This window comes from Gymnodraco acuticeps, unplaced genomic scaffold (assembly GCF_902827175.1).
Source record: "Gymnodraco acuticeps unplaced genomic scaffold, fGymAcu1.1, whole genome shotgun sequence".
Classification (NCBI taxonomy): domain Eukaryota; kingdom Metazoa; phylum Chordata; class Actinopteri; order Perciformes; family Bathydraconidae; genus Gymnodraco; species Gymnodraco acuticeps.
This window is the reverse complement of record NW_022992250.1, coordinates 102,067-114,155: the sequence shown is the minus strand read 5'-3', so window position 1 is coordinate 114,155 and position 12,089 is coordinate 102,067. Positions and strand designations below refer to the sequence as shown.

The window sequence follows — 12,089 nt, the reverse complement described above, 5'->3', positions numbered from 1 at the left end:
GTTTGAGCAGTGTGGGTTTTATATTGACAGAGTTACACATAGTTTCAAAACGCGAAGTGTAATAACTGCAGTAACCTCCCTGTCAGAATGACAAAGCTCCTCAGTGAAGCACAAGCCCATGTTTCTCACTACATTGTACAACTTATTAAAAAGATCAGTTCAATGCAACTAATGTCGTCTTAGTGTCATTGCATGATATTAAAATTGGTTTGCCATGAATGTTGTGATGGATTGTAAACATTTGAAAGGTAGCATTTAAGTGTTTCTCAATTACAAGGTTGTTGTGAAATTATGAATAAAGAATGCTGGTGTATACAAGTCTGGCCTAAATCTTCTGTCAGAAAGATTGCAGCAATCCAGGGGGTGTAGATATCCACATTTTAATTGTTCACAGGAGTTATGGTGTTACAGGATGTTCGTTTGTTATGTTGTGGTTATCTAAGAAATATAAATAAACAGAGTAGATCAAATTAGTGAATGACAATATTAATCCGAATAGTTACATTACGATTTCCTGCTAGGAACAGTACATACATGTACATAAATGCTGGAACAGTCAGATTCATGGTAAGCAATACCAGAAATGCCGGCAAGAGGGCTCACTTGACCGCAACAAGTGCAAGTGTTTTAACACGTGATAATGGCGGCTTACAGGGGGATAACATTGTACATGCGGTAATGGCGGCTGACAGAGGCATACAGTTATACACAGCTCACCGCAATAGCACAAAACTGGAAATATATGGCGATCGAACATACCAAAAATAATTATATCGACAGTCACAGCGGACAGAAAGCTAAATTACTGAACATTTAACAGGCAGCCAGTCACACTTACGGCAAACAAGTACTGTAAACAATATATACACACTACGCCGATTATTGTCTGTAAACCGTTATTTAAATGCAAACATTGATACAAACAGGTGCCTATGCCACAGTAACAATACTTACAGTTTCATAAACGCACAACGTGGAACACACAACGACCCGTTCACTTGCTGAAAGTCTGTTTATAACCGGTCGCGCGCTGCGCGTGACTAATGACGTTACAGTGTGAGGGGTGCGTCCGGTAACTATCTCTGGACTGCCTGGGGGGTGTCCCAAAGCAGGGAAGTTTGCACAGTTGTTGTTTTAATAAATCAGACACCGATGGTGCAGCAGCACTGTACCTCTTTATATAGGCATCTTTTCCCTAACAAATAGTTTTTGCGCTGATCAGGGAGTACTTGGCTGAAAAAAAATTCCGAAGGGGGTACATTATTGAAAAAAGTTAGAGAACCACTGCTCTATAAGAGTACATTTAACACCAGTTTCGGGGTGTATATAGGTCCAAGAGTTTGGTGTTCTCTGAACACTGTCAAAAGAGTAAAATATAAACTCCAAATAAAGAGTTAGATTCGAACACTTTGGGAGTCAAAATATATACTATAACTTTTTTGACACTGTTTGAGTGCTTTCCAACACGTGCAATGTAAACCTAGAACCCTCAGAGAGTTAAAATGTACTCTTAGTCAGTCTTTTAGTGTCACTGTGCAGAGCTGATTATTCAACACTTTGAGAGAGAAAATGTACTCCATGGTCATTTTTCACACTGTTTCAGTGCTGTTTAGCTGATGTACTACAAACAAAAAATGTTGGGGTGAATCATTAACACTTCAGGAAATAAAGTACACATCAGATTCTTGAAAACATGCGTTTATTTAAAAAAATGTGATTTTGATGTGTTTTAAATATAACATCTAATCAGTAGCAACATCAAACAACCCACAAAATACATTGGTCATAGGTGAAAATGTGTGTACATTTGCTCATTAGGCCTCTTTAGGCTGGGGAAACACTTTAGAGGTCATCATTCCAAAATACTGTTACAACAAATGGACAACGTGGAATACCATACCCTAGTGCTAATGTGCAAAGTAAACTGACAAAAAATATTGTTTTGAAAGACTAACAATCACCGAGCAGGATGATCAACATCTAAAAGTGTACATGGCAACCAGTTTACATCAATGTTGTAGATGGTGGTCTGCAAAAATGTGTACATGCCGTTTAAGGCCTGGTCATAGGAGATCCCAAACACATAATGTGCTTTAAAAAGTTCATCAAAACTGACAGGGAAGACTTGGCCTTGCAGGGAAGGAGCTCATCCAACACAATGTAGTACTCATGGAGCTCTTTCTTGTGGTACCAACTGCTAGGATGTAGGGTTGCCTCCACTGGACCAGAGTACTCCTGAAGGCTGGAGATGACTGTAAGATAACAATAAACACAAATCATATTTTGATGGATGGGTCAGACACTGACAAAAACCTTTGATAGCAAATCAGATCAGCTCGGCCATTACCATGAACAGAAGTCAAATGCAACATACACATTAATGCAGCAGTAATATAAAACCTAAAAGCATCCCAAAAATAGTAAAACACTGACAGGAACAATTTCACTGCGCAATTTCAGTGCTTTTACTGATACTTAAAGTACATTTAGCTGATTATACTCGCATACTTTTACTTAAGTCAGGTTTTAAGTGCAGGCCTTTTACGTCACAGGGTGGTATTTTTACTTAACTTAAATCATATGAAACTTCCTCCACAACTGGAATTGGTATATTGCACATGTACAGTACCAAATGTAGTGCGAAGAGTTAGACTTAACTGTTAACAGCATTATATCAGGCGGGAGGCGAGAGCTTCGAAATCATTCAATCTACATGAGTAACGTAAATTGGCGGTAGCTAAGCTAACGTTAACGGTCTCATTATTTCAAACGGTGCCTGCAGACTAGGGTTGCCAACTTCCAGAAATGGAAAAACGGGGGACACACTGTAAAACATCACAGCCCCATTTAGTTATGTCAAGTTACATTGTCTCTTTAATTCAAAGAGCTCTGACAAGTTTTTGATTTTGAACTCAGCTTTTCTAGTTTAAGAAGGTTAAACTTACATTTATTCACTGTCTTGACAACTTAAACATTTTTGTCACATTGACTCAACTTGCCTTAGCAAGTTATCAGTTGAAAAAAGAAACAAAAGAAAAAGGCGGGAGTGCAGGTTTGAGAGCTACGGAAAAAAACGTATGCTTCCACATTTGAGTTTTTAAAAAAAAACCTCCTCCCTAAACTGAATGCAATGTTTAAGCATGGATGTAATCAACTATATCCTAAAGATGTCATGTTTTAATTCGGACTAAAGTAAAGACACATTTTTGATCTAAATGAGAGGACTACTGCCGCTGGCGGAGGAACTCTGTGAACCTGCAGCGGTGATCCAACGGAGGCGGAGTGATACGTTAACTTACAGTCTGAAACACCGGCTAGGACCGTTACGGTTACGGAGGGCATTTTATTTCTGCTGCAAGACAGTAACTGAGGTAAGTTTTAATGATTTTAAAACCTTTAATTCTTTGCCTGCTACTACTACGGGTTGAAAAAATAAAGAGTGAAATTATCTGTGGACGTTGTGCTTACTAATATTGATAGAAAGCTAAACATATTAAAGTGTAAGCAAATGGGTTTGTTTTTAACTGTTAATATTTGTTTTTAATTATGAGCTACTAAAGTTCTTAATTTACTTCGACATTTAGGTTTGCTTTGACAATTAAGTGGTACGTTTGCTAGCTTAAATTGCCATACAATGTTCGCTGTCCGCTAGCTACACAGTCAGGGATAAGGGAGCGATACTGTGTCACTTTTAATGGCTGTGCGTGCACTTTGGGTTTAATATTGACCAGTAAAAAATACAATTTATTATGAACTGTATACATTTAAAGACGTGTAATCATGTGGTGCATGCTGCAGACCCTGGAGGTAACTAACATTTTTGGAGGGAGATCTACCTTGTCTCCTTTTTTTCCTCCGCTCTGCGTTTGTGTATGTGTGGGGGGGGCAGAGGAGACACGGAGACGACATTTGTGTTGGGTTTTCGTGGGTCTGATATTAAAACTATTACTTTATAAGTTTAAGTATCATACCAAAATGTCATGAGAGTAGCTTAGCTTTTTCGGGAATAGTGCGGTGCGTAATGTACGTAGTGTGTGGGGCGTAGGATAGAGAGAGGGGTAGCAGCAGCTACGCGGGAAGTCAGGGGGTGTTGGGGGACTAGTGGAGCCTCACAGCGGCGAAACTGTGGCGCGCTGTGCGCCGCGTTTGCGCTTCAGATGAGGCTCCCTCCGCAAAATGAGCCACATTTTGCCTCACCTCAGCCTGCCTCACAGTCTGCGTGATCTGCGTGTAGGGAGGGGCGGCCCTGTATAATAACGTAATATTAAAAACATAACAAACAGTGACATCTTTGACCGCTCTGCTGCATGAAACTCGCTACTGCTGTGGTATGATTTGAAGAGATAGGGGGCAACTGCTTTTACAAATGTAACCTGAACACTGGAACGTACATTTGAATCACCCCAAGCATAATTGTCTTTATTGTAATTTTTTTTAGCCATTTTTTTCATCTCTGCTGATATGAAAACATAAATGCTTATACCAATATATTTGTGGAAGGTCAATATCAAGGTAAATAACGTGCATTTATTTTTGTTTTACAGGTGTGAACGAGCATGTCCAGTTCATGAAGTGGAAATGTAAGTTTTGTACATTCTCCTCCAATTGGCAAGGAAGAATAATTCAGCATTATAAACAGCGTCATGGACATCATCGAAAGTGTTCAGGCCTTGTCTGTATTTATGAAGACTGTTTGAAAAGCTTTCAAACCCAAGCTTTACTTAAAAAACATTTGAAAGAACATGTTAAAGAAGCTAACAAATGTGTGTCAAATTCAAGTCGAGTATACTATCAACCTTTACTGCTTGTAGGTAACTGTGCTACCTACAAGCAAAAATCTCTGACCACAGACTTTGCTATTGGAAATATTTCCTGGTACAAGATTACGTCCCAAGCATCGTTATCTTGAACATTATCCTGTACTGATCAAGACATTTGGTCCACCAATTGAGTTCTGGACAATAAGATTTGAGGCCAAACATTCTTTCTTTAAACAGGTGGTTCGCAATACTGGCAACTTCAAAAATATTCTGCACACTTTAGCCACAAGACATCAGCTGATGTTGGCATATTATTTGGAGATGCCAACAATTTTCAAACCAAGCATTGAGACTGGGAAATCATCAGTCGTATCTGTGGACATCTTAGATGTTGCTATCAGAGAGGCCTTAAGGAGTAAGTTTCAAGATCTGAACTCTGTTTCTCTCACCTCCACTGTTTACTTAAATGGGACAAAATATTCGAAAGGAATGGTGCTCTCAGTTGGACAGACAAGTGGACTGCCAGATTTTGGGAGAGTACTCGATATCTGTGTAGTGGATTGCTGCATATCATTCATTATGGAACTATTCACAGCAGCCTTCGTGATTCATCTCGGGTGTTTCCAGCTTGCCAGAAGAGACCCTGCAGTGACTGTGGTTGTCGAGCCTGACAATCTGAATGACTACACCCCTCTTGCTGCATACCTTGTGGAAGGAAAGCTGCTTGTCACTCCAAGGACATTCATGTTAGATTAAGGTAAAGTTGGACAGGGAAGTGTTTTTTTAGTGTCTTCCGTACATTTTATTACGTGCAACTTATTTTCAATTCACTTCCAGTGTTTATTTCCTGATGATAAAGTGTTTTCTATATTGTTCACTGTGTTTCAGCTGATGCAGACACCTCAATGATGCTTCTCCGAGTTATCCTCTCACCTTAAGATATAAGGCGTGTCACCCTAGAAGATGTTCCCTCATCAGTTGATGATCTGTGTGCAAAACTGCGCAACACTCTTGGTCTCCGAGGGAACTTCATTTTACAGTTTGAAGATTCAAACTTTGTGCTCTTATTTTTCTCTCACTCATGTAATTTCTCTGTTTGTTTCTTTTGTTTGTTTTAGCTATGTGCCGAGTTCAGCAGAATTGTCACCAAAGACCTGCTGAAATCTATCCTGGAAGGACTAGATGCCATGGTTCCAAGTCTGTTGGAGGCTTACAAAGCTGCTGTAGCATCTGGAAGAAGGTTGGCCATGAGTGGTGTTCTGCAGTGTCTTCAGAAAGAGGCAAGTATTTTACAGAGAAACTTACCAAAAATGTGCAAAGATACGGATTCTAGCTTGGCTATCATATTGACCTACCCTTGTCTGTTTTCCCCCTGGAAACCAGAACAGAAGAACGGCTGCCCTACTCGGTCTTCCAATATTTATTGCAGAGGATTCCTCCAACGTTATCAGGATGTGTGATGTAAGTCACTATATTACTATATATTATACATTTACTTTTCTCTCGCTTAATTTGAGGTTTTGCCATAGCCAATATAATGCTCATTGTTACAATATTGTGTATTGTTTAAGTATTACTATTGTTAATTTAGGAATTGCAATAAATACTAAAAAAATGATGACCTTGCAATTTGTCGTGTTTTTATTTCAAGTTTGGAACAGTCAATTAAGATGTATGTGTCTTTGTTATTAGGCTCATGGAAACCCTCGATGTGATCCTGAAAGGAATGCAGGTTGGACTGTTGATTGGACATGAAGGCCCTCTGCTTGACTCATTTCCTCTGGAAGTCTTCAATGTGGCTGTGGTGGTAGAAGAGAAGATCATCCTACATGACCTCCGAGATGTGCCCACAGGCTTCGCCATGTTAATGGGGGCAATCTACTGCCTCAACCTCGAGTACCCCCGCAGCATGAAATACTCTTTTGAGTGCCTTCAAAAGGTCATCATGACCATCAAACCAGACCAGTGCTCCGCAAGAATCCATGGACTCAGAAATAAACTGCTGAGATATCACCTCTAAACAAATGACTGTGTCATAGCTCCTGCAAGAAGGGAGTTTCTGTTTTGGATATATTGTTCTTGTTTTCAGCAGTGTAGTTTGTACATTTTTGACAGCAAACCATAGATCTTACTCTACATATCTCCATCTCGGCTTCAGTGTACCCAAGCAAACATTTAAAAATGCCCAGGTCACGCAGTCAGTGTCAGAGATGAGAAAAAGTGTGTCGTATGACCAGTGTCCTTGGCGCCAGCTGTCATCCTCTGTTGATGTGTGTTTTAAAAGTAGTGTGATTTCAGTGCATTCTGCCGTTTTATCAGCATGAAAGGGAGGAAGGCCTTTTTTCAATGACAGACGTTACTGCCTTGATGCTGTTCAAAACTCTTCTATTCTTACTTTCATTATATCTTCCTTTGAAATGCATGTGCTTTGGATCAGCTATCACATTTCACCCCTTGGTAAAACGGTGGTAGATTGTTGAATCTAGTGCAGAACTGTGTCCTTGTTAACACAGTTATCTCCAACGTCATGAATAGTTAAAGAATAAGTTGTGTGTAGATTGTTTTCACCTTTACTTATTAATCACTCAAGCCATATATTAGCTAGATATGTTTGCATCTTTAAATTCCTGCAATGTCACACTGAGACCGTGTTCTTGACAGTGTGTCTTGTTTGGGTTTCATTTTTAAGTGAATATGTGTGCATACCTCAACGTTTCAGGTGTGTATGTTACTGCAGTGAGGCTATAGACCTGACTAACTCGGGTATGGTCAGCAGCATGGTCATGCAAGTTTATTGTATGGTTTCATTCTCTATTGCCAATTACATGTTGGGTATAAGTTGATGTATAACATGTTTTTTTTAAATAAATGTTATATATCTGAACAAATGCGCTGCAATAATTATTATTCATTTATGTAAACTTGCTATCCGAAGTCAATACAACTAATATATCTAAGTTGAAACAAATGCATTATTACAATCTTCCTAACTTGAAATGATGAGTTATATAAATGTAGAACTTGAAAGTGTGAGTTATTATAATACTGAAATGTGAGTTTATTTGACTAGGTAAATAAAGTTTTCTTGCACTAATAATGTAAGATTGGTAGTTGTTTCAACTCTAAGTATAAAGTTAAATCAACTTAGACAACTTAAAAAACAATGTTAATACAACTAGAACCTTTAAGTCATATCAACGAGATTGAATTGCATTAATGAGTTGAAACAAAGATTGTCTTCAAGTTGACTTGATTTGCTTTTTCAAGGCAGCAGGTGGACTTTCATTTGCAAGTTGAACTGACATGAACTGTTTTACAGTGCAGGCATGTGTCCCCCGCGCACGAGCACGCGAACATTTTCGGGTTTCTGGCGGATTTAGTTACTTTTTTTTGTTACTTTATTTAGGGGTTAGGGTTATGTTATTTAATTATTTTGGGGGAGCCAGCCCCCTAGGGTTCGAGGGGTCAAACACCCCCAAAATGCATAGAAAACTATGCATACATATAACACAATACAAACACAATGGTCCAGCTGCATTAGGCTACTACATCTCATTGTACATCAGCATCTTCAAATCGGATAGGTGGGCACTAGGGACATCTGGGCACCTCGATGTACATTTGGCTATTTTGTCCAAAATGTTAAAAAATAAATATTTGAAAAATGGTATTAAGTAATGCAAAGTATACAGCATGTAAACATGCACGGTACATCATTATTAGACTTAATGTTATCCTTCAACCAACCATTTTCCCAGCATTTTCCCATCAATCAGCTGACACACACACACACACGCAGAAGACCCGACAGATCTCCACTCACGGGCTTTACCCAACTGTGTTTTTCTTCCACTGTTTGTTGTAAGACATAAGTATTTTCTTTTTAGAAGGGCCAGGGCCCAGAACCACATCCTCTCTCTCTTCTCCTCTTTCATCATCACCTCCTCCATCGGCAGTGCTCATTTTCCCACACGACCACACAAACAGTGATGCCGCTCCCGCGGCCCACCGGAGAAAATCTCACACACCCACGTGCGAGCATTGTGCCTGCCCTGTCAACTGAGCAGTCCTAGTGCCCTTCGGATACAGCACACAAACACACAGGCACGCAGCCAGACACACTGCATTGCGCGCAAACAGAAACATATTTTTTATTTTTCCCTTTACACGGGAATCCGGGACAAACAAAGTCCCGTACGGGACACGCCCCTATTGGCTCAAATACGACGTCCCGGCTAATACGGGACGGTTGGCAACCCTACTGCAGACTAGAGTTGATTATCGATTACAAAAACATTTATTCAAGGCCGCTGCGGCACTTCCGTAACGTTACCTCCTGTCGAATGATTGGAAAGAGGAACGGTTTTCCCCCTGAGTCAGTGTGAATGAAGCCTAACAATTGTTAGAAATTAAAATCAATGTTTTATGGCATAATGTACCTTAAACATACCGACAGTTTAAATGCTATTTTATTCTGGAAAAAACCGGAAGTTCTCCATACCAAGCTTTTATTCTGAAAATCCTTCATGACGACATCCGGGACTACCGCCCATTAGTATCATTAAAGTGGCTATTGACGCCGTTAACATGTATTACATATAAAGTTATGAAAGAGATGAGGAGAAAAGGCATGTGGAAGTAAGCAATGAATGTAAAATGTCGAAATCCTCTGTTTAACGCGATATCGGACACAGACGAACGAGAGGGGGAAGTCCCTTACGTCACTACAGCTCACAGAGAGGAGGAGCGAACAGCGAGGAAGCGGGAAGGACGAATGCTTGTACGCTCTCTTCTGCACGGCCGGCAACTGGATAGGATGCTGCAGACTTTCTCTCCAACGGACAAATATCCTGTTTGTGACTTTACCGCGCCTTTTTTATTAATTAAAGTACCAATTTGAAAACATCTCAGAGACTCCATTTAGTCTCCTTTTTAAGCTTCTCTTTCCTGGACGCGAGAATAACCATCACAGTTAACAATTGGAATGACCCCGACGTGATTCTCGTTGCACCGGGAGAGACCATACACGCGGCTGTTCTCCGGAGCCGCTGGCAAACCCGTTCGACACACAGAGAGCTCAAACTACGGTAAAGAAGAAGCCTGTTACGTCAAAATTCTTCAATAGTTTATGCAGAACAATCTTAGGACTGTGTGTTGGACGGCTGCTTCCGGTTCCTGAAAATAGCTGGGAAATTAATGTTAAAACAACCAAATCCATCCATCCATCCATCTTCTCCCGCTTATCCGTGGTCGGGTCGCGGGGGTAGCAGTTCCAGCAGAGAGCCCCAAACTTTCTTTTCCCTGGCGACATCAACCAGCTCTGACTGGGGGATCCCAAGGCGCTCCCAGGCCAGCGAAGAGATATAATCCCTCCACCTGGTCCTAGGTCTACCCCTTGGTCTCTTCCCAGCTGGACGTGCCTGGAACACCTCCCTAGGGAGGCGCCCAGGTGGCATCCTAACTAGGTGCCCGAACCACCTCAACTGGCTCCTTTCGACGCGAAGGAGGAGCGGCTCAACTCCGAGTCCCTCCCTGATGACCGAACTTCTCACCTTATCCCTAAGGGAGACACCAGCCACCCTGCGGAGAAAACCCATCTCGGCCGCTTGTATCCGCGATCTCGTTCTTTCGGTCATGACCCATCCTTCATGACCATAGGTGAGGGTAGGAACGAAAATGGCCCGGAAGACCGAGAGCTTTGCCTTCTGGCTCAGCTCCCTTTTCGTCACAACGGTGCGGTAAAGCGACTGCAGTACCGCTCCCGCTGCTCCGATTCTCCGGCCCATCTCACGCTCCATTGTTCCCTCACTCGAGAACAAGACCCCGAGATACTTGAACTCCTTCACTTGGGGTAAGGACTCATTCCCTACCTGGAGTGGACAGTCCATCGGTTTCCTGCTGAGAACCATGGCCTCAGATTTGGAGGTGCTGATCCTCATCCCAGCCGCTTCACACTCGGTTGCGAACCGATCCAGTGAGTGCTGAAGGTCGCAGACCGATGAAGCCATTAGAACCACATCATCTGCAAAAAGCAGTGGTGCAATCCTTAGTCCACCGAACTGCAGACCCCCTCCCCCATGACTACGCCTCGAAATCCGATCCATGTATATTACAAACAGGATTGGTGACAAAGCGCAGCCCTGGCGGAGGCCAACCCTCACCGGAAATGGGTCCGACTTACTGCCGAGGACCCGGACACAGCTCTCGCTTTGGGAGTACAGAGATTGGATGGCCCTGAGTAGAGACCCCCTCACCCCATACTCCCGCAGCACCTCCCACAGTAACTCCCTGGGAACTCGGTCATACGCCTTCTCCAAGTCTACAAAACACATGTAGACCGGATAAGCGTACTCCCAGGCCCCCTCCAGGATCCTTGCGAGAGTAAAAAGCTGATCCGTCGTTCCACGACCAGGATGGAATCCGCATTGTTCCTCCTCAATCTGAGGTTCGACAATCGGCCTGACCCTCCTTTCGAGTACCTTAGAGTAAACTTTCCCGGGGAGGCTGAGTAGTGTGATGCCTCTGTAATTGGCACACACCCTCTGATCCCCCTTTTTAAATAGGGGAACCACCACCCCGGTCTGCCACTCCTTCGGTACTGTTTCCGACTTCCACGCAACGTTGATGAGACGTGTCAACCATGACAGTCCCTCAACACCCAGAGCCTTCAGCATTTCCGGGCGGATCTCATCCACCCCCGGGGCTTTGCCACTGTGGAGTTGTTTGACGACCTCAGTGACCTCCCCCCGGGAGATTGGTGTTGATCCCCCGTCATACTCCAGCTCTGCCTCTAACATAGAGGGCGGAGTTGTCGGGTTCAGGAGTTCCTCAAAGTGTTCCTTCCAACGCCCTAACACTCCATCAGTTGAGGTCAACAACGTCCCATCCTTACTGTACACAGCTTGGATGGTTCCCTGCTTCCCCCTCCTGAGGTGTCGGACAGTTTTCCAGAACAACTTTGGTGCCGCCCGAAAGTCCTTCTCCATGTCTTCTCCGAACTTCTCCCACACCCGCTGCTTTGCCTCGGCCACGGATGAGGCTGCTGCCCTTCGGGCCTGTCGGTACCTTGCAACTGCCTCGGGAGTCCCCCGGGATAACAAATCCCTGAAGGCCTCCTTCTTCAGTCGGACGGCTTCCCTGACCACCGGTGTCCACCAGGAGGTTCGAGGGTTACCGCCCCTTGAGGCACCTAGGACCTTGAGACCACAGCTCCCCGCCGCGGCTTCGGCAATAGAGGCTTTGAACACCGACCACTCTGGTTCAATGTCCCCAACCTCCACAGGAATGCCCGAAAAGCTCCGCCGGAGGTGTGAGTTGAAGGCCTCCTGA

The 12,089-nt window shown here is 43.0% G+C and overlaps 1 long non-coding RNA gene across 1 annotated transcript; it reads left to right on the top strand.

The window, feature by feature from the left end:
• Positions 1-3,193: 3,193 nt before the first annotated feature.
• Positions 3,194-5,489, top strand: LOC117540061. Its single transcript, XR_004568110.1, has 3 exons — positions 3,194-3,371; positions 4,545-4,580; positions 5,356-5,489. It is a non-coding gene; the product is annotated as an uncharacterized LOC117540061 (long non-coding RNA).
• The last annotated feature ends 6,600 nt before the right edge of the window (positions 5,490-12,089 follow it).